The sequence below is a fragment of the Pyrus communis genome, chromosome 3 (assembly GCF_963583255.1).
Source record: "Pyrus communis chromosome 3, drPyrComm1.1, whole genome shotgun sequence".
NCBI classification, from domain to species: domain Eukaryota; kingdom Viridiplantae; phylum Streptophyta; class Magnoliopsida; order Rosales; family Rosaceae; genus Pyrus; species Pyrus communis.
Window position 1 is genome coordinate 16,717,200 of NC_084805.1, and position 20,259 is coordinate 16,737,458.

A 20,259-nucleotide genomic window follows, 5' to 3' on the forward strand; every position below is an offset into this window, starting at 1 on the left:
GAAAAATGGTTGAAAAACGAAGGAGAAAACAAAGTTTGAAAAATTCCCAGTTTTCCGGCGACGGCGACTGGCCGGAGAAGGAAGGGGAATATTCCGTTAAATTTAACGGAATATTCCTAACGGCAGTGACGGCGTCAGTTAACGGAATATTCCGTCAGTTAACGGAATATTCCTGACGGCGTCAGTTGACGCCGTCAGTGTGCAGTGCACGTCACTGCGCGTGGGGGCGCGTGGGTCCGTACCTGTTCAAGCGCGTGGGGGCGCGTGCGTGGTTCAAAAATTATTTTAAAAATATGGGTGTGATCCTGAGGTTGTGTAGATCACGTGGGTATATTCAATTGTCCAATTTGAGCAATGTATGAGAAGTTATTACGAGAAGTTGCTTAGGTGCTTTTAAATTAATGTTTTCGTAACTTTGTCGCGTTTAGGTGATTCGTTTTCCAAAGACGAGCGTACACACTCAAGGCAGGGGGGCTACGACCCTTCTAATTACCAGTGAGTGGGCTTTTGTTTTCCGTATATACCTATATACATTTATATTCCCAGAAATTAAATAGAAAAGGTTAATTGTTTTATGCCATGCATCATATGAATATTGTTTACTCATCATCACATGTATTCGTAACGGCATACATTTATATATGTGTATTTGGTGCTGTGGACGCACAGGTAAGTGCCAGGTAAGTGGTATTTATGTTTGTATGCAATGGTAGTTTGAGAGGTTTAGAGAGCTCATAATCTGCACCCCCGGTGTTAGTGCTCCCGCCCGAGGCCAGGGCCCAGCCTTCACGTGTATGTTCACCAGCACCGCATGCTCGCCTTGGATCCAAGATAGGTGCAAGCCTGTCGTACAGACCACATTAGGTGGTTCCGACTTGTAGGTGACCCGCGATTTATCGCCCAGCTTCACGTGATCGTAGCACTAGAGCATACATATATATTACACCCAGCTTGTTGATAGGAGCATATTTATGCGACTTAAATGGCTTGTTCTCGTACATTTACGTTATGTTTCTTTAGTTATTTTAGTTCTTTATGCTTCTTTTGTGTGTTTTCAGGTTCTAAAGGCAAAGTATGCAAAAGGATGCCTTTTGGAGCCTTTTGGAGCAAATTAGAGATTGGAATGGATATCATATGCTTGGAGCCAAAAGGATGGACGAAATTGAAGACTTGAAGTAGGAAAGTTAAATCCTAAAAAGACCTCATGTTTAAGCATCATTGAAAACTCCTACGCATTTTAGAACACAAAAACAACATTCCTAGCAACCTTAGGACATTGTCGTGTGTTTCCTTGTGTCTCCCTTCCTTGCCATGCAAGGAAGGGCTTTGTTCCCTATTTTAAATACTTAAACACTACCACTTATCATTCACCACATATCATTCACCACTTATCATATCATACATTCAATTATCACTTATCACTTATCACTCATAATCACCTACAACATCCACCTACTTCACCTACAACATCCACCTACTTCACCTACAAATGACATAGCCATATGTTCCCTCCACTACTCCTATAAATACCCTTGCATTCATTCATTGAATTCACATCTCATTTTCATACACAACACACCACAAATACCTCCATTCTTGTCGTGCATATCCCTTCATTTTCTGCATATTTTCTCTTCATTCCAACCACTCCTCATCCCCCAAAAACTCACCTTAGACCTTGTGCTACAACAACGAAGAAGAGAAGAGTGCCTAAACGTTCATACAATTCAAGTTTGAGTTGTTGGAATGCTTAGGTGTTTCTTTGATTTCAATGTTTAAATTCAATTTTCTTTGTTTTGTAATGGAAGAGAAGAGTGCCTAAACGTTCATACAATTCAAGTTTGAGTTGTTGGAATGTTTAGGTGTTTCTTTAATTTCAAAGTTATGAGGAAATAAACCCCCCTTTAGCTAGGGGGTGATTCGAAACTATGTTTATATTTGCAATATGAATTGATTAACTTTCGTTGGAATTTCATAAGTTGTGGATTCAATTTGTTTAACCGTTTGATTGATAATTTATTTATGAATGTTTATTAAGAATGCGCGCTTAATTTTCATGCATAAATATGACGCTAGAATATAAGTGAATTTCACCTAATCGTTATGAACTTATATTCACAAGTAGTGGAGGTTGCTTATAAACAATCGCGTTAAATGAATTCTTGGCACTAGTTTCATGCGTATTCCATAGTAACGAAGGCCTCGTCAACACTTATAGTTTTCATAATGCTTAATGATCTTTGATTGTATCTTTATTGTGCTGTTCACGTAAAGGACTTTTGGAGAATGTTGTGAATTGCGTTGCGCAAACCCATCCAATTCATTAACTTAAGGAAAACTTGACGGTTAATTTAAGCGGACCTAATTAACCCGGAGTGTTGAGTTTCATAATTTATCGAAAGACCAACTGAGAATCAATCTTGTATGCAAGTATAACATGTGTGGAGAAGAACCCCTTAGCTAGCCTTCATTCCATTTATTCCATCATCCATATTTTATTCACATTCATATTTACGTTCTGTTTTAATTGCAATCTGTTCATTTAGTTTAATTTTGTCAAAACCTAAATCCCCCCTTACTTTAATGTCAAATTAGTTAGAAATCAATTTAGTTTGTGTTTTTAAGAGTTTTGAGTCTTTTGAACTTGTTAGAATCTGTTTAGTTTATGTTTTAAAGTATTTTTGAATTCTTTGAGTCTAGTTTAGTGTTTTATATTGTTTTTACGTTTTTAAGTCAGTTTCCAAGAGATTAACAATCCCTCCTAATCCCCGGTCCAGAACGATCCCTACTTGCACCTATACTACAATTTGACAAAAAGAGGGTTTAATTTGTGCGCGTATAAATCACGCATCAAATTTTGGCGCCGTTGCCGGGGATTAGCAACTTTGCTAATCTCTTGGATTGTTTTATTTTCGTTTGTGTATATATATATATTTAGTTTTATTTTAGACGCAAGACATGGCACTTGATAGTGTTTCTCTTTTGTCACAGCTTATGGAAGAGTACCAAACGCAAAGAGTTGGTACATTTGATCATAATCAATCAAGGAACGACGTGTTTTCCAATACTTACAATTCCGATTGGAGTGATCATTCAAACTCTATATGGTGGGAACCTCAACATGTTCAAGAAAAAGGATATTGGCAGCCATATGAGGAGTTCTATTCAAGACCTATGCACCCACCACAACCTCATATTCAATATGCCCAACCAAATTTAAGTTCGTCAATAGATTATAATCAAAAGCTTGATGAATTAATTTGTTTGGTGCAGGGCTTACAAAATCAAGACAATGAGGCTCAACAAGAAGGATATTGGCAGCCGTATGAGGAGTTCTATTCAACGCCTATGCAGCCACCACAACCTGCCCAAAGTAATGTAGGTAATTCAAATGATAATGATACGATTTTTCAATTACTTACTACTCTAGAAAAGCAAATTGGGCAGATAGCGGAGTTCGAAGGACAATTTTGCGACCAAGGCGAACTCCCTAGTTCAACCATTGCAAATCAGAAGGGAGAATTTGAAACCACCAATGCTATCATGTTGAGAAGTGACAAGGAGGTTGGAACGGACCCTCAACCATCAAAATCAAATCACAAGGAAGAGGAATACACCCAACCCACGGAAAGGGTGGAAACACCTTTACCGCAGGCACCTATCGCTCCTACGCCATCCAATTCAGGTAAGGTTGTTCCAAAGTTAATTATTTCTAACCCCGTTCCACTGAATGTCCCTATTCCTTGCAGGATTATGCAATCCAAGGAAGAAGAGGGTGAGAAAGGCATCTTCGAATCCTTTCCAAAGAATCAAGAGCAAGATGTGACTGGGGAATGTCTAGAAAAGGATATACTTGAGGCAAACAACCCCAAAGAAATTGAATTTTATGACACAAGACAAGGACCAATACTCACATGCAATCTGGCCAAGTCCAATATCCCTGAAACTTTCCAGGGAGTGGTGTTTATTCTTGAGTTTATGTCGGAGCACACAGGTAAGCCGCCTCCCCGAATTTCAATTTTCTTTTATACTAATATGTTGTTAATGATCCAGGCACCCACTTTAGAATTTGAACCAATGCCGGTTCACTTCAAGTATCACCTTCCATTCAAGGACCAATTCCATGCCGTTTGATTTTATTTATGTAAAAAAAATAAAAAAAAAATAAAAAATAATAATAATAATAATAATAACATGGCAAAATAATGTAACTTTCACAAAGGTTGTTTGCTTGAAGCCCCACTCCTTGGCAAAACTCTAGAAGCGGGAGGCATCGGAGCAGAAGGCATCGAGGCGGAAGGCATCGGAGCGGAAGGCATCGGAGATAGAGCATTCGAGGCCTCAATACTTGGCCAAACGCTGGACGAGCCAGGAAAAATGTGCCTCTGGAATTAAGCCGCAAGCCTTTGACGGTCACTTTGCATGCGACCATTGGATTCTTGCAGCTCATCAAGCTTCCTCTTCATGCCCGTCGAATAGTTGTTGGCAAGCACGTGCAAACTTCTATTCTCGTACTTAAGCAGTTTGATCTCCTGCTTGAGACTTTCCACCTCTGCCATCAATGATTCCACCTGACGGGAACGGGCAAGCAGGCGTTGGCCCATGTTGGACACAGAACTCGCACACTGAACACTAAGTGCGAGGGACTCTTGAACGGCCAACTCATCGGACCGTCCTGACAGCAGCCTACTATCTTTTGGAGTGAGGAGGTTCCTAGCTACTATTGTAGCTGTTGTGGCGTCCTGCATCACTGAGTCTTCACCTGAAAGAGGACCGTTAGAAGATAAGAAAGAAGGGCACCATACGTTACCTTGACACGGCGCGCCCGTATCACTGCTAAGGCTCAATTCCAAGCTAAGGTTCGATGGGTTTGCCATTTTTCAAAAGTGTTCAAAGAGAAGGGGTGGATGGAGTTAAATTTCAAAGGGCCGGAGACGATGTTCAAAAATGGGAATTCTTCAGAGTGTGTTTGTTGTGGTGATCGATACCTCTATAAGAAGCCAAGGCGACGCGTCCACCGATTCAAAAAGCCGGAATTTCCGGCGTAATTTTGGCGACGCTTTCTCGGCTTTTCAGAAGACGCGTTCAACTTTGTCAAAAGATTTCTTCTTTTCAGACAACACGTAGAGGCCATCATCGCAACTACACGTCTTTAGCCGACAAGCGCAAAGTTCGGCGACGCTTTCTCTGCTTTTCAGAAAACGCGTGCAGCTTTGTCAAAAGGAGCCGCATCCGCACTACTACGTGTCGTTCAGAAAGCGAAGGGGCGTCGTTCAGAAATCGAAAGGGCGCCTGCTCAGAAATCAAAGAGGCGTCGTTCTGATATCGAAGAGACGTTTGTCGACAAGGGTAAAAGAACAATACCACCACTTGATATTATCTCTATATATGTCGACCTTCGTCTTTTATGGCAAGGCAAACCTGAAGAAAATGCCCAACTCTCCCTCACCTCTGAGGGTGCACTCCCAGCAAAGCCTCTTGAAATACTCAATTTTTTCTCCCCCAAAGATGATACCAGATGCCTGGAGTATAGATGACCCAGGAGGAAACGGTGGATTGGAGTGTGCTGATTCATTCACCGCTTCTTCAAAAGCAAAGGTATCTCATATCATTGAGGTTAAAAGCAAAAGTATCTCATATCATGCTCTTTCCCTGTCTTTTTCTTTGTCCTTGTTCTTACTCGCATGGCAAGGTAAAAGAAGCAATCAGCCGGCACTTGGAGTCAGTCTTCCGATCTGGAGCCAACTGCCTGGAATCTATTCCTGATTGCTTACCTAGCGTTGCTCTCGAGTAGTCATCTTCAACGGTTGATACACTTCCAGAGAAGGGACCACTCCTGCAAAGATTGAACAAAGAAACAGATAAAAGGGGAAAGCTCAGACCTCCGGGGGAGACCAAAAGAATCCTGCTGCCCAGTTCAAGAGTAGCACAAAGGAAAATCAACGATGGGAGGAACCCCTGTGGAATCAACAACATCAAGCCTCAATGAAATCAACAAGGAGAAGATGGAATTTACATTCCACAACCAGATTTGCGTCTCTAAACTCTTCTCTTTGTTATTTACATTCTGCCATGTTTAGTATGTTTAGTTGCTGTTTTTATGTTTACTTTTGTTTGGTGTGATTTTAAGCTTAAAACATTGAGGACAATGTTTGATTTAAGTGTGGGGGGGGTAACTAATGTTGTTGATACAAATTCGTGAGATTTTATCACCCATAACTTCAAATGTTGTTCCTTACTGTTTTAAGGCGTTTTTAAGTTGTTTTAGAGTATTTTAGTATGTTTTGTTTTTATAACTCCGAAAATACCATAAAAATTTGAAAAAAAATTGTTTTGAAAAGCCTAAAAAGAGTGTTTTGAGTTGTTTTTGTGTGTTTGTGTCTTAGGATACCTTCCAACACAATGACAAGGATTTGGTTTATAATTGCATGACGGTTAGAAAGAGTTATAAACATAGAGAAAAGTATGATTTACTCTTGGTATATGCTTGGTTATGGTTATAATGTATGACTTCAGATGCAATCATAAAAGAAAAGAAAAATTCGTTTTTGTAACATGCTTGAAGGAAGGAACTCAAACAAACGCTACAACCTTGAGAGACTTGAGCCTATAACGTTCTTTGGAGAGTTTAATCTGTGATTTCTTGTTTTCTAAAGTCGTTGCATGATCTCATTATTCTTTGCTTGGTTACTACTTAGAAGGCGTTTCATCATATAGTTCCAAATGCTAGAACTCATGCCCATTTCATTCAAAGCATGTTATTGATTTGCATAACACATATTCAAGAAGAAGTTGTGTAGTGACCACCACCATAGCCAAATAGCCTTACTTCCCATACTTCGTATATGTTGTAAGTTTTAACCCCGTTGAGCCTTGTTTAGCCTTTATTCTTTGTTTACCCACATTTTCCTCACCTAGCCTAGTTTAGGACAATCCCCACCCTTGTTCTTAAAAGATAGTGAGCATGACTTAATTGAATTCCTTTTGAGTTACATTATGAAAGAAAATAAGTGTGGGGGAGAGAATGTTTAAGTGTTGATGTTTTGAGATTCAAAAGAAAAGAAAAAAAAAAAAAAAAAAAAAAAAAAAAAAAAGAGAAAAGAAAAAAATGAAAGAATAAGTGATTGAAGAAAGGTTCCAAAACACCAATTCTGGGTGTAAATTGTCTAAACTCTCCCTTTTTGTTCAAAAGTTGAGTTTTCATGCAAAAGTGAATTCTAAGTTGATTCAAATGCTTTGCTCACTATTTCTTTAAAAACCTTTGTTTTCCATATCCCTTCTTTGTTATCCACATACCCCAAGCCCTGTTACAACCCTTGACTTCTATCTTGAGTGTTGTGTATTTCAATTTGTGGAGTTTGAACTTGGTATGAGCATATGGTATCACTGGTTCTCGCGTCTAAGTAGTAGCATTCCATTCATGAGATCATATCTAAACATGCTTATTAACTCCAGAAATTGCTTCCTTTGAAATACATATATGTGAGTGTTCGTTTTTATGATTACATCAATCTTCTCACATATACCTAGTGTAGGGTGTGTAGTCAGAAAATCTGTGTGAAAAACGAGAGTACATCTAGTAAGAAATTGAGGGAATTCTCTAAGGCATGTTACTACATTCAAAACATGGTTTTAAATGCTTAATTGTGAACTAGTATGTGGTGACTATGAGTAAGAATGTACTTAAGTGTAAAGATGGCTCAAATCTGTGAGAATAATGATTTTTAATTTGTCATGTGCATTGGAAGTCCCTGATACGATTGTTGGAAGGTGTAGGTTGTGTTTTGTTCTTTTTGTTTTGTTTTTCTGTTTTGCTCGAGGACTAGCAAAAGCTAAGTGTGGGGGTATTTGATAGGAGCATATTTATGCGACTTAAATGGCTTGTTCTCGTACATTTACGTTATGTTTCTTTAGTTATTTTAGTTCTTTATGCTTCTTTTGTGTGTTTTCAGGTTCTAAAGGCAAAGTATGCAAAAGGATGCCTTTTGGAGCCTTTTGGAGCAAATTAGAGATTGGAATGGATATCATATGCTTGGAGCCAAAAGGATGGACGAAATTGAAGACTTGAAGTAGGAAAGTTAAATCCTAAAAAGACCTCATGTTTAAGCATCATTGAAAACTCCTACGCATTTTAGAACACAAAAACAACATTCCTAGCAACCTTAGGACATTGTCGTGTGTTTCCTTGTGTCTCCCTTCCTTGCCATGCAAGGAAGGGCTTTGTTCCCTATTTTAAATACTTAAACACTACCACTTATCATTCACCACATATCATTCACCACTTATCATATCATACATTCAATTATCACTTATCACTTATCACTCATAATCACCTACAACATCCACCTACTTCACCTACAACATCCACCTACTTCACCTACAAATGACATAGCCATATGTTCCCTCCACTACTCCTATAAATACCCTTGCATTCATTCATTGAATTCACATCTCATTTTCATACACAACACACCACAAATACCTCCATTCTTGCCGTGCATATCCCTTCATTTTCTGCATATTTTCTCTTCATTCCAACCACTCCTCATCCCCCAAAAACTCACCTTAGACCTTGTGCTACAACAACGAAGAAGAGAAGAGTGCCTAAACGTTCATACAATTCAAGTTTGAGTTGTTGGAATGTTTAGGTGTTTCTTTGATTTCAATGTTTAAATTCAATTTTCTTTGTTTTGTAATGGAAGAGAAGAGTGCCTAAACGTTCATACAATTCAAGTTTGAGTTGTTGGAATGTTTAGGTGTTTCTTTAATTTCAAAGTTATGAGGAAATAAACCCCCCTTTAGCTAGGGGGTGATTCGAAACTATGTTTATATTTGCAATATGAATTGATTAACTTTCGTTGGAATTTCATAAGTTGTGGATTCAATTTGTTTAACCGTTTGATTGATAATTTATTTATGAATGTTTATTAAGAATGCGCGCTTAATTTTCATGCATAAATATGACGCTAGAATATAAGTGAATTTCACCTAATCGTTATGAACTTATATTCACAAGTAGTGGAGGTTGCTTATAAACAATCGCGTTAAATGAATTCTTGGCACTAGTTTCATGCGTATTCCATAGTAACGAAGGCCTCGTCAACACTTATAGTTTTCATAATGCTTAATGATCTTTGATTGTATCTTTATTGTGCTGTTCACGTAAAGGACTTTTGGAGAATGTTGTGAATTGCGTTGCGCAAACCCATCCAATTCATTAACTTAAGGAAAACTTGACGGTTAATTTAAGCGGACCTAATTAACCCGGAGTGTTGAGTTTCATAATTTATCGAAAGACCAACTGAGAATCAATCTTGTATGCAAGTATAACATGTGTGGAGAAGAACCCCTTAGCTAGCCTTCATTCCATTTATTCCATCATCCATATTTTATTCACATTCATATTTACGTTCTGTTTTAATTGCAATCTGTTCATTTAGTTTAATTTTGTCAAAACCTAAATCCCCCTTTACTTTAATGTCAAATTAGTTAGAAATCAATTTAGTTTGTGTTTTTAAGAGTTTTGAGTCTTTTGAACTTGTTAGAATCTGTTTAGTTTATGTTTTAAAGTATTTTTGAATTCTTTGAGTCTAGTTTAGTGTTTTATATTGTTTTTACGTTTTTAAGTCAGTTTCCAAGAGATTAACAATCCCTCCTAATCCCCGGTCCAGAACGATCCCTACTTGCACCTATACTACAATTTGACAAAAAGAGGGTTTAATTTGTGCGCGTATAAATCACGCATCACTTGTCGTACAGACCACGTTAGGTGGTTCCGACTCGTGTGCAGATTCAGTTATTGAGTTGAGAGTGGAGCTCTAGATGCAGCCGTACAGGTCACGTTAGGTGACTCCCGGCTGCTAGATTATATGTTATTGATGTGAATTACGCTTGAGCATTTATATTTGATTATGAGATTCTGTTGTGGCATATTCTCAAGCATGAATGGCATATTGTGAGCATGAATGGCATATGTGGAGCATGATTGACATATCTATACATACGTATATATGTTCATTTTCTGGGAAGTATACAGGTTTTACGGCGAGGGGTTAGAATGTATTTTGCTAAAGAGTTTTCAAAGAACTTTGTTTTTGCCCACTCACGCTTTTGTTTTTGCGCCCCTCCAGGTTCTAGTGGTCTAGCAAGTTCGGTGGTTATTCCCAGAGGGCGTCCCGGCATTTCTGACAGACACTCACCATTGTAGGGTCACCTTCGGGTGTAAATATGTCGTATCTTTTCCTTTTGGACTGTTGTAGACTTGCTCTGAATTGTGTCTCACATACACTAGTACTTTGTATGCTTTTAGGTTTTTAATTATTAGTACTTTTATATTACTATCTTAATAGCTTCCGCACGCGCACATGGTTACGTCACCTTCGCGTGACGGCCAGCATGCCCTGATCTCGGTCGGGGTGTGTCACTAACTTTTGGGAATTACCTTTCCAACCCAGCCCAGATCTGATGGTTTTTGTTGTAAATAGTGTGAAATCGAGGGGCAAACAATTGACTGTAGCCCAATGAACAGTCAATTGCTCCCTAGTTTTAGAATAGATAATAGGAAACAATGGAATTTTAAAAAAAATATATGAAACAAATTTTGTAAAATAAAAGTTATAGGAAAAAGATAAAATTTAAAAAAAATATATATGAAAAATAGAAGTTATAGGAAAATTTTGTAAATAAAAAATAATAGGGTAAAGTACAAAAAACTATTTCAACTATTGGGATCACGGCAATTTCATACCTTATCTTTTAAATTTGACAATGTCATACCACATCTTACGAATTTGCGACAATGTCATACCTCCGTCAATTTTTCTGTTAGTTTTTCTGTTAAGTGCTGATGTGGCAAGAGACAGGGACCACTCACTAATCCAGCTGGATTAAAAAATAATTAAATATTAAAAAAAATTAAAAATAAAAAAACAAAACAAAAAAAATTCCTATGGGTGCGGGGACCCTTTCCCCTCTCCTTCTTCTTCCTCTTCCTTCTTTTGGGTTCTTTTTTATTTTTATTTTTTATTTTAGGACCACTATGTTGCCATTGATAGATGATATTGATTGATATGTTTCCTGTTTTCTTGAGATTCTTTGTGATCTCTGATTTTTTTGTATAATTAAATCATTCATTTTATGTATTTCTTATATAGCAATTATACTTGTAAATCAAGCTATTATACTCATGTAATTCAATGATAATTCACCCTCAAGACCATCGAGGTATTTAGCCACTTACCTACCAAAGCATGTTGTCTTGCGTGTGAGGTCCAATGACTACAAGTGCTCTACGTCATCCGATTTGTGTCGTACATGTGTTAGGCTTGTAAATTCATCACATGTTATGGGGCGTATTGAAAGTATCAATCCCACGTCGGGAAAACAAAAGACCTTGCATGCACTTATAAATCATTTGGCTACTCCTCATATTGCCATTGGTTTTATTGTGAAATCTCAACTTTCTTTGTCCACAAGCTAGTGATAAGTCAGACCATGACATTGTTTCCATTTGAATGGCTTGGGTTGAATGCTTTAAAGGTTTCAACGTTTTGCGACTTTCTTGCTTGATTGGTTACATTCATCTATAATCAACCACTCGTTCCACTTCATTCTCTTTTTTAATTATACTCACAAACCGTATCAGGTTATTAGCTTGTGCGTTGGGAGGAACAGCGAAAGACATGGAGTGTATCATGACTCTGTTGTCTATGTGCCGCAGATCATTAACATTTACTTCTTCTTCATCTTCTTCCACTGCTGCCGATGCTGACGCTGGTGGTGATGTTGATATCTCTCCTCATCGGGAAAAGTATGATGTGTTTATAAGTTTCAGAGGCGAGGACACCCGACTTGGAATTACCAGCCATCTTCACGAAGCCTTACTTCGGAAGAAAATCGAAACCTACATAGATTACTGGCTTGTGAGGGGAGAAGAAATTGGACCTTCCCTGCGAAAAGCGATCGAGAAATCTAAGATTTCGGTGATCATATTCTCACAAAACGATGCTTCTTCCACATGGTGTCTGGATGAACTTGTACATATACTAAGATGCAAGGAAGCATATGGCCAGCTGGTTATACCCGTTTTCTATGACATCAGTCCATCAGATGTACAAAAACAACAGGGGAGCTATGCAGTTGCATTTGCTCAACTTGAAAAACGTTTCAAGAACAGTATCGACAAGGTGCACAAGTGGAGGGCTGCTTTGACAACTATAGCCAATCTATCTGGGTTTGATAATTCAAACAAAACTGGGTAATTAAGTAACTCCATAATTTGTATAAATTTTTTTCTACTTGTTATCATTTGATTCATACAAAATTAGTTTAGGCATACTTATTACTAACTATTGTTTGTCCTTCATAATCATATTATACTTGCCAGGACAGAAGCCGATTTAGTCAAGAAAGTGGTTGACGATATTTGGAACAAATTGATTCGTGAATCATCATGTGATTTAAAGGGCCTGGTTGGAATTGAAAGACGCATCGAGCAAATAGAATCTTTGTTATGCATTCATTCACCAGACGCTTGCATCACTGTAGGAGTTTGGGGGATGGGTGGTATTGGGAAGACCACCCTTTCTGAAACTGTATTTCACAGACTTTCTTCCAAATTCGAAGCTAGTTGTTTTCTTAGAAATGTTAAGGAGAACTCAGAACAAACAGATGGACTATATTGCTTGCAAAATAAACTTCTAAAAGAGATATTAAAGGAAGAAGGTCTATCCATAGGGTCAACTTTTGTTAGGGAAAGCCTCAGTCGTACAAAGGTCCTCATTGTTCTTGATGATGTGAGTGATTCAATGCAAATTGAACATTTAGCTGGCATTCGTCTTCAGTATAGCATTGGAAGTAGAATCATTATCACTAGTAGAGATAGGAGCACACTTAGGCAAACTGTTGAAGAGGATAAGATCTACAAGGTTGAGGGATTAAAACCGGATGATGCTCTTCAGCTTTTCTGTTCGCGTGCTTTCAAGAATAACAGTACTCGTAGAACAGATTATAAGGAGTTGGCAGAAAAGGCGATGGATTATGTTGGAGGCATTCCTTTAGCTCTTGTACTTTTGGGGTCCTCATTCCTAAATTGTAAGAGCAAAGAAGAATAGGAAGATGAATTGAACAAATTGAAACAATTTCCCAATGAAAATATCCAGAGAGTGTTGAGACTAAGTTATGATGGATTGGGAAGAAATGAGAAGGAGATATTTTTGGACATAGCTTGTTTTCATAAAGGGAAGCATGTGGATTAAGTAAAAAAAATGTTAGCTATTTGTGGATTCTTTGCAGGGGCTGGAATTAGAGTTCTCGTTGATATGTCTCTTATATCAATTCATTCAACAAAGAAAACCATAGAGATGCATGATTTGCTTCAAGAAATTGGAAGCACAATTGTTCATGAACAATGTATTGAAGATCCCGCTAAACGTAATAGGTTGTTCAATGATGTCGATATCTATCATCTACTAAAAAGTAACACAGTAAGGGCCAAATGAATTCAATTTCCTGTTCTTTTTATTTCCTTTTTTAAGTAAAAGCAAATAGAGAAACTTTAGATGAAAACACACCAAAGAAAAGCTCATTTATATAAAGACGTCAGATTACTACAAATTTAATTATTAATTGAATTTTGTTGTACATGCATTTAAACTTCACTCTTATTGTCAGGGAACTCCGATTGTTCAAGCCATATTGGTTAACTGGTTTAAGATTGAAGAGCAAACATTGAAACGTGCAAACTTCAAAGTGATGTCTAACCTAATGATGCTAATTGTGGTTAACTCTGAAAAGTTTGGCACTTACTAGAAATTAACCGCTTCTCTTGATCTTCCCAATTCTCTTCGTTATCTTTACTTGTGTGGATATCCTTTGAAATCTTTGCCGTTAAATTTTTCTCCTGAAAATCTAGTTGAGCTTCATATGCCTGAAAGCCAAGTTAAGGAGCTTTGGAATGAACCCCAGGTATAAATATACTTATTTTTGTTCTTGTAAAGAATGCAGTGTAGGAAGTCTTGCTTATTAATTCTCTGTAGTTTTCTTTACTTTTGTTACAGAGACTTGTGAACTTAGAAGTGATCAATCTACAATACTCTAAATATCTAACAGAAGTTCTGAATCTCTCTTGGAGTCTAAAAATTGTGGACATAAATCTTTGTGGCTGTGAAAGTTTGGTTGAAATTCCCTGGTGCTTTCAACGTCTCCACAAACTTACTCATCTTGATCTTGCAAGATGCACAAGTCTTAAGTATCTTCCAGAGATGCCAGAGAATATTGAAATCTTAGATTTATATCGTAGTGGTATACAGGAATTGCCTGAATCAGTTTGGTCTCACGAAAAAATTTCTTACATGGATATAACAGATTGTAGAGACCTCAAGAAACTTCCAAGCAACAGGTGTAAGCTGAAAGTCTCTAGTTGTTTTGATCTACAGGGCTGCACATCTCTTGGCCAGGTTTCTGAGCTTCCCAGGGATATAAGTAAATTATCATTGGTTGGTTGCAAGAGCCATGTGAGTCTCCCAACCAACATTTGTAAGTTGAAATATCTCAGGGAACTCGATCTCTCTAGCTGCTCTAAACTTGAAAACTTCCCAGAGATCTTGGAGCCGATGGAATATTTGGAATATCTTTGTTTAAGTCGAACAGCTGTTCTAGAGCTACACTCATCAATCGAATTTCTCCCTGCTCTAAAAAACATTCAACTAAGAGACTGCAAAAGGCTTTCAAGTATCCCGAGGAGCATCTGTAACTTGAAATCTCTTGAGAGACTTGATCTCACTGGTTGCTCTGCTTTTTACGAATTCCCTCCAATCTTGGAGCCAATGGAACATCTGAACTTTCTTAGTTTGAAAGAGACAGCGCTTGAAAAACTTCCTTCGTCTATTGGAAGTCTGATTGGGCTTGAAACATTAGATCTTGATATGTGCAAGAACCTTAACGTTGTCCCAAGAAGCATCTACAGTTTAACCAACCTTAAAACTCTCAGTTTTCGTGACTGTCGAGGACTCAAAGAGTTGCCATCCGGTTCTGTTGGTTTGCTCTCTTTGGAAGTTCTTGACCTCCGTCGCACTCGCATATTAGAAATCCCTGATGGTCTCGTTGGCTCAATCTCATTGCAACATTTAATTTTGAGTGAAACCAGGATTAGGAGCATACCTGCAGGCATCAGACAAACTTCTCGGTTGCATAGACTAAGCGTAATTGGGTGCAAGCGGCTTCAATCATTACCAGAGCTCCCAGTGGTATGTGACCTTGAAGCACATGGATGCACGTCGCTGAGTAGAGTGTCAAGTTCATGGACAGCACTCATACAAGGTTGGGAGAAATACGACTCTTTTGGGAAACTTGATTTTTCTGATTGCCGAAAATTGGATCATAATGCAAGGAGCAACATAATGGATGAAGCACATATTAGAATTATGCGAGTGGCAACTGAGCCATTAAAGAACCCTTATGGGAACCCTTGTGTTAGCATTGTATGTCCTGGAAAAGAAATTCCAAATTGGTTCAGCTTCGGCTATCAAAGTGAGGGATCTTCAGTTCATATCAAGCTTCCTCCAGATTGGTTTCGAACAGGTTTATCAGGTTTCGCTCTCTCTGTCGTTGTTTCTTGTGTTTCCAACTGCCAAGGAGACTTAAGGGTAAGAGCTAGTTTCAATGTTAAATTACTGGGTGAAAGCCATGAACTGTTCACTTCTTTATTCTACATCCCAATTCGGAGATTGAATGGCTACTGTTACGACCGACATCACGTGTATGTGTGGAATAAGGCCTTTATAAGTGAAGAGGTAGCAAAAAAATGCTCCCCTGATGTTTACGAACAACACACTCCCGGTGCGAAGGTGGAAAAGTGTGGTATATGCCCGTTTTATGTTGAAGATGCTGAGAAATTCAAAGTTGATCATGTCTTCGTATCAGGGGAACCAAAAATACCAGAAGAAACAAGACAGGATGAAAATTTGGAAGCTTGTGGATCAAGTTACGAGAACAAAGCAAATGAAAGTGATGACGAGTCATTAGCCAGTGAATCAAGTTATGATCAGTTGGAAGCAAATGAGAGTGATGATGGTCAGAGGCCTAGTCCTTTTTGACGACTGGTGTTGCTGAAGATCACTTGGACATTAGTTCTGTCCTACACGGATTACTTTTAGCTTTGTACTATTATAAATATCAATGAACGGTAGGCTCGCTCAGTCATTGAGTTGAGATCACAAACTTTTTTATTATCTTTCACTTTTTTAGGTTTTTGTTTTCTTCTCTTTTTTGGGTTTTTTTTTTTTTTTGGCCTGAATAGCGCATCAAATTATTGAATTTGTCTATTCCCTTGGGAGATGTAGGCTTTTTTGCCTAAGCCTTAGAGTAGAGGTTTATGCCTAGGCATGCACCTGAAGCAAATGCAAGTTAAGAGTACTATGAAGCCATCATGTTAGTGGAAGTGAACATTCGACAAAAGAGAAATACTCATGGTTTTATAGCTCAACTGCCATGAGCAAAATATATATGAATGACCTTGACACGTCCCCATTCCAGTATCCGGAAGACACTAGATTGGCCATGTGATGGTTGACATCCGATGGTGACTCAAGCCATCCCATCTAATGACGGATCCAAAAATTCATCCGAGGATGGGCCTTTAAGCCAAATGAAAGAAATTAGAAAAAAAAAAATTATAACAATACAATTAATTGGAGAACAATTAAAGGTTTTTATTTTATTTTTTGTCTTTTCATGGAATATTTTAATCAAACAAGAGTGATGGAGGTTTAAAAATTGAACTAAATATTTGGTACTAAGATGATTATATCATAAAAGCAAAGCTTGTTTACAAGCCCTTATAAAAAAAGGATTAACAAAGTAGATTCGAACAAAATTTAAGGTCATAACTCAAAACTATATATTACCATGAGATTTTTCTTTCAACTTAATTGAATCTTCTTCTAAATTGTATAGAACTGGTTTATATGAACTAACCAAAAAAAAAAGAAAGGGAATTGGTTTAAAATAATAAAAGGTTGTTGACATCAGAAGGCTTATATTGTGAGATAGAAGACTTTTATGATAAAATAAGAGGCTAATTATAACTTGTATGGTAAAAAAATTAGAAGATTGTTGGGAAAAGCAAGTAGGGGTGGGCACGGGTCGGGCCGGGCCCAATTTTGAAGGGATCGGACCGGACCCGGGTGCAAAGGAAACAGGCCGGGAACAACATATTCTAATATAGGAACTGGACCTAACCCGACCCGGTTTGGGCCGGGTCCACAATTCTTTGTTTTTGTTTTGTTTTTTTTTTTTTCCTGAAACATCTACCTTCCTCGATGTCTCCGCCTTCCTCCGCCAAGGCCACGCCATCCATCAGAGTTGAAACAGCCACGCTATGCCCAAAAGACCTCATTTTGTGAGCTCCAGTCTACAACAGCGTAGAGAGCTTCCTCTACAACTCTCGATCTTACATAGCACAGATTGCACAGCCGCCGTCCATCCTTCCACTTCTACCTTCAAAGCCCTAAGGTCGCAGCTCTCTCTCTCAAACCCTTTCAACTCTTGGCCCCTATTTCTCTACACATCCGTCACTCTGCGAGCTCATATTAGAAACCTAGAACCCACCTCCATCAAACCTACAACCCCCACACCTTGGAGCTAGGAAATTAAAACCCAGATAGTGAGACTGGTGTGAGCACTGTGAGGTGAGGGGAAGACGATTGAGAGTTGTAGTGAAGGGAGTCAAGGGAGAGGCGATGGAGTGGAGGGAGTCCAGAGAGTCAAGGGAGAGGCGATGGAGTGAAGGGAGTCCAAGGAGAGGCGATGGGGTCGAGGGAGAGGCAAAGGAGTGATTCTAGAATCTAGAGGAAGCTAGGGTTGATCTTGAAACTAACGGTTGAGATTGGACGATAACTAATCATCTAATCTGGGCCATTCATTATAATTAGAAACGGGTCGGTCCGGGTACCCGTTTTTCTACACTTATGGAACCGGCCCGAACCTAAAGTTTCAAAGGCCTGGCCCGACCCGCCCCGTTTCTCTTTTTAAAAATTAGGAACCGACTTGTACCCACCCCGTACCCTCATTACCTGCCCCGACCCGCGGTTTTTATACCCGTTTGCCCACCCTTAAAAGCAAGTCTTGAATTTGTTACCTACTAAAATCTTTAAATTGTATCCATCAATAAACCATATACTCTTTATTGTAAAAATTAGCACACAATACACATAAATGGGTGAAATTACAGGATGGGTCACGGCCTATTGTGGCCTCCACGTGGCTTCGTGCCCTGATCATGTCATATTTATGCTAAGAACATGTAAACAAGCATGCAAATTTGGGCCAAATAAAATAAACATAAATAAAATATGTATCTTTAATATTCAAAACATGGAAATACATGAACATGACATGTCCGACCCTGAAAATCCTCCGATCACCAGGGTAGGCACATGCTGGGCGACACCGAAAAGTGACGAAGCCATAATTACATGCATGAGACTAATGAATATAAATTAAATACTTATAAATTTATATATAATTAATATGCAAATAAGGAACGTATTTAGAGCATACAACTGAACAGAGACACTAAAAAGAAATAATATAAAATTAAATGACCAAATGAATGGGTCCTACACAGAGATGACTCGAAGATGCCGATGCGGGAGTGCCTTGATGCCAGGATTGTATGCCTCGATTCTAAGTCCTGAGGGGGTGCAAAACAAAACATGAGTGAACCAAGTTTATATATATATATATATACACACACACACATAATACTGAAACAGTTATCAACATACTAACCCCCAAAATTTTATGAAAACTAATAGCATAATAGGTGATAGGTTTTCCGAAAACCCTAGTATGCCAAAAAACCTTTCCAAAACATATATCGCATAATGTGCTAAATAGTGGTATCCTAGCCATCTGTGGTAGCCAATAACTATCTCTCCCGGCCTGAAGCCAACAACTATATCTCTCGGCTTGAAGCCAATAACTAATCTACCGGCCCGAAGCCAACAACTATATCTTTCGGCCCGAAGCCAATATCTATATCTCTCGACCCGAAGCCAACAACTATCTTCGTTCGTAGGCAGAACAATGACCACTAGATAAGCACAAAAACATTGAATATACCATTTCCAAACATAGGTACATATATCTTAAAAACATCTTCATAGCATATAGTCATCCATTAGATATACTATAAAGAAGTGTAAAAACATGTTCATAAATAGTATATAGTCATCCATCATATATAATACAAAGAACATAAGTTCGATAAAATATGCTATTCCAAAATATTCTCAGTAAAACATGATATTCATATAATGTAAATTCAATTTGCTTATAAAACGTAACCATTAAATCATGTTTTTCATATATGCAGTTCTAATAGTAAAATATTCATTTTAAAAGAGGTCCACTCACAAATACTTTACCGTCGAAAAGCCACGCAATCTAGCGAAGAAGGGAACTCCACAATAAATGCACATAAGTACATAAAAGGTCTAATTAATAAAAATCTACTGTAACGATTGAATTTCAGAAATTAGACGTCATAAATAGATTCAGGACGTCAGAAAACATAAAAGGGACCTCGGGTACTCTGTGCACCGTCGTACGCGCCCTCACTCTACAGGGGAATCATCAATTTAATTTTTGTTTGGTGGTTTATCCAGCTCACTTCTTCCCCAGGTTAAAAATAAAAGATTTGGATCCTCTCCTGAGTTAATGGAGAAGATCCTCTTGATCCATCATCGTGGGCCGTTGAATTTTTATCTAACGGTTACAATTATTATAATTTTAAAAGAACCCCCTGTTTGTAGTCGTTGGATAAAAACTCAATGGCCCATGATGATGGGTCAGCGCCAAATCAACCCTGCCATGCAAACCCATCAAGCTTATGCCATATTTTCAGAGTCCATGAGGCAGACAAAATCATAATAGCCACAGTAGACAACACCAGAAGATGGAGACCAAACCCGGCAAATCGAAAATAAGTTGGGAGATTGGGAGGTGAGGCGAGGAGGGAGACGGGGAGAGCAGGAGGCATGCAGAGAAAAGGTGAACCCAGTCTGAAATGGTGGGGAAGCATCCAAAGAAAAGGTGGGTCAAGATAATAAAACGGTGAGGGAAGAAGGAATTCAGAAATGAAGTAAAAGACTAAAGACTAAAGCAGGGGTAAAAAGAAAATCACATTGTAGAATGAACATTGACCACAGAAATAAGGAAGGGGCAAAAATGAAAAAACACTGTAGAATAAACAGTATT

At 38.3% G+C, this 20,259-nt stretch overlaps 2 pseudogenes; one reads left to right on the plus strand and one right to left on the minus strand.

Moving 5' to 3' along the window:
• LOC137728306 (disease resistance protein RUN1-like) overlaps window positions 1-20,259 on the minus strand; it is a 45,911-nt pseudogene that overhangs the window by 14,516 nt on the left and 11,136 nt on the right.
• LOC137727455 (disease resistance-like protein DSC1) lies at window positions 11,682-16,094 on the plus strand (annotated as a pseudogene).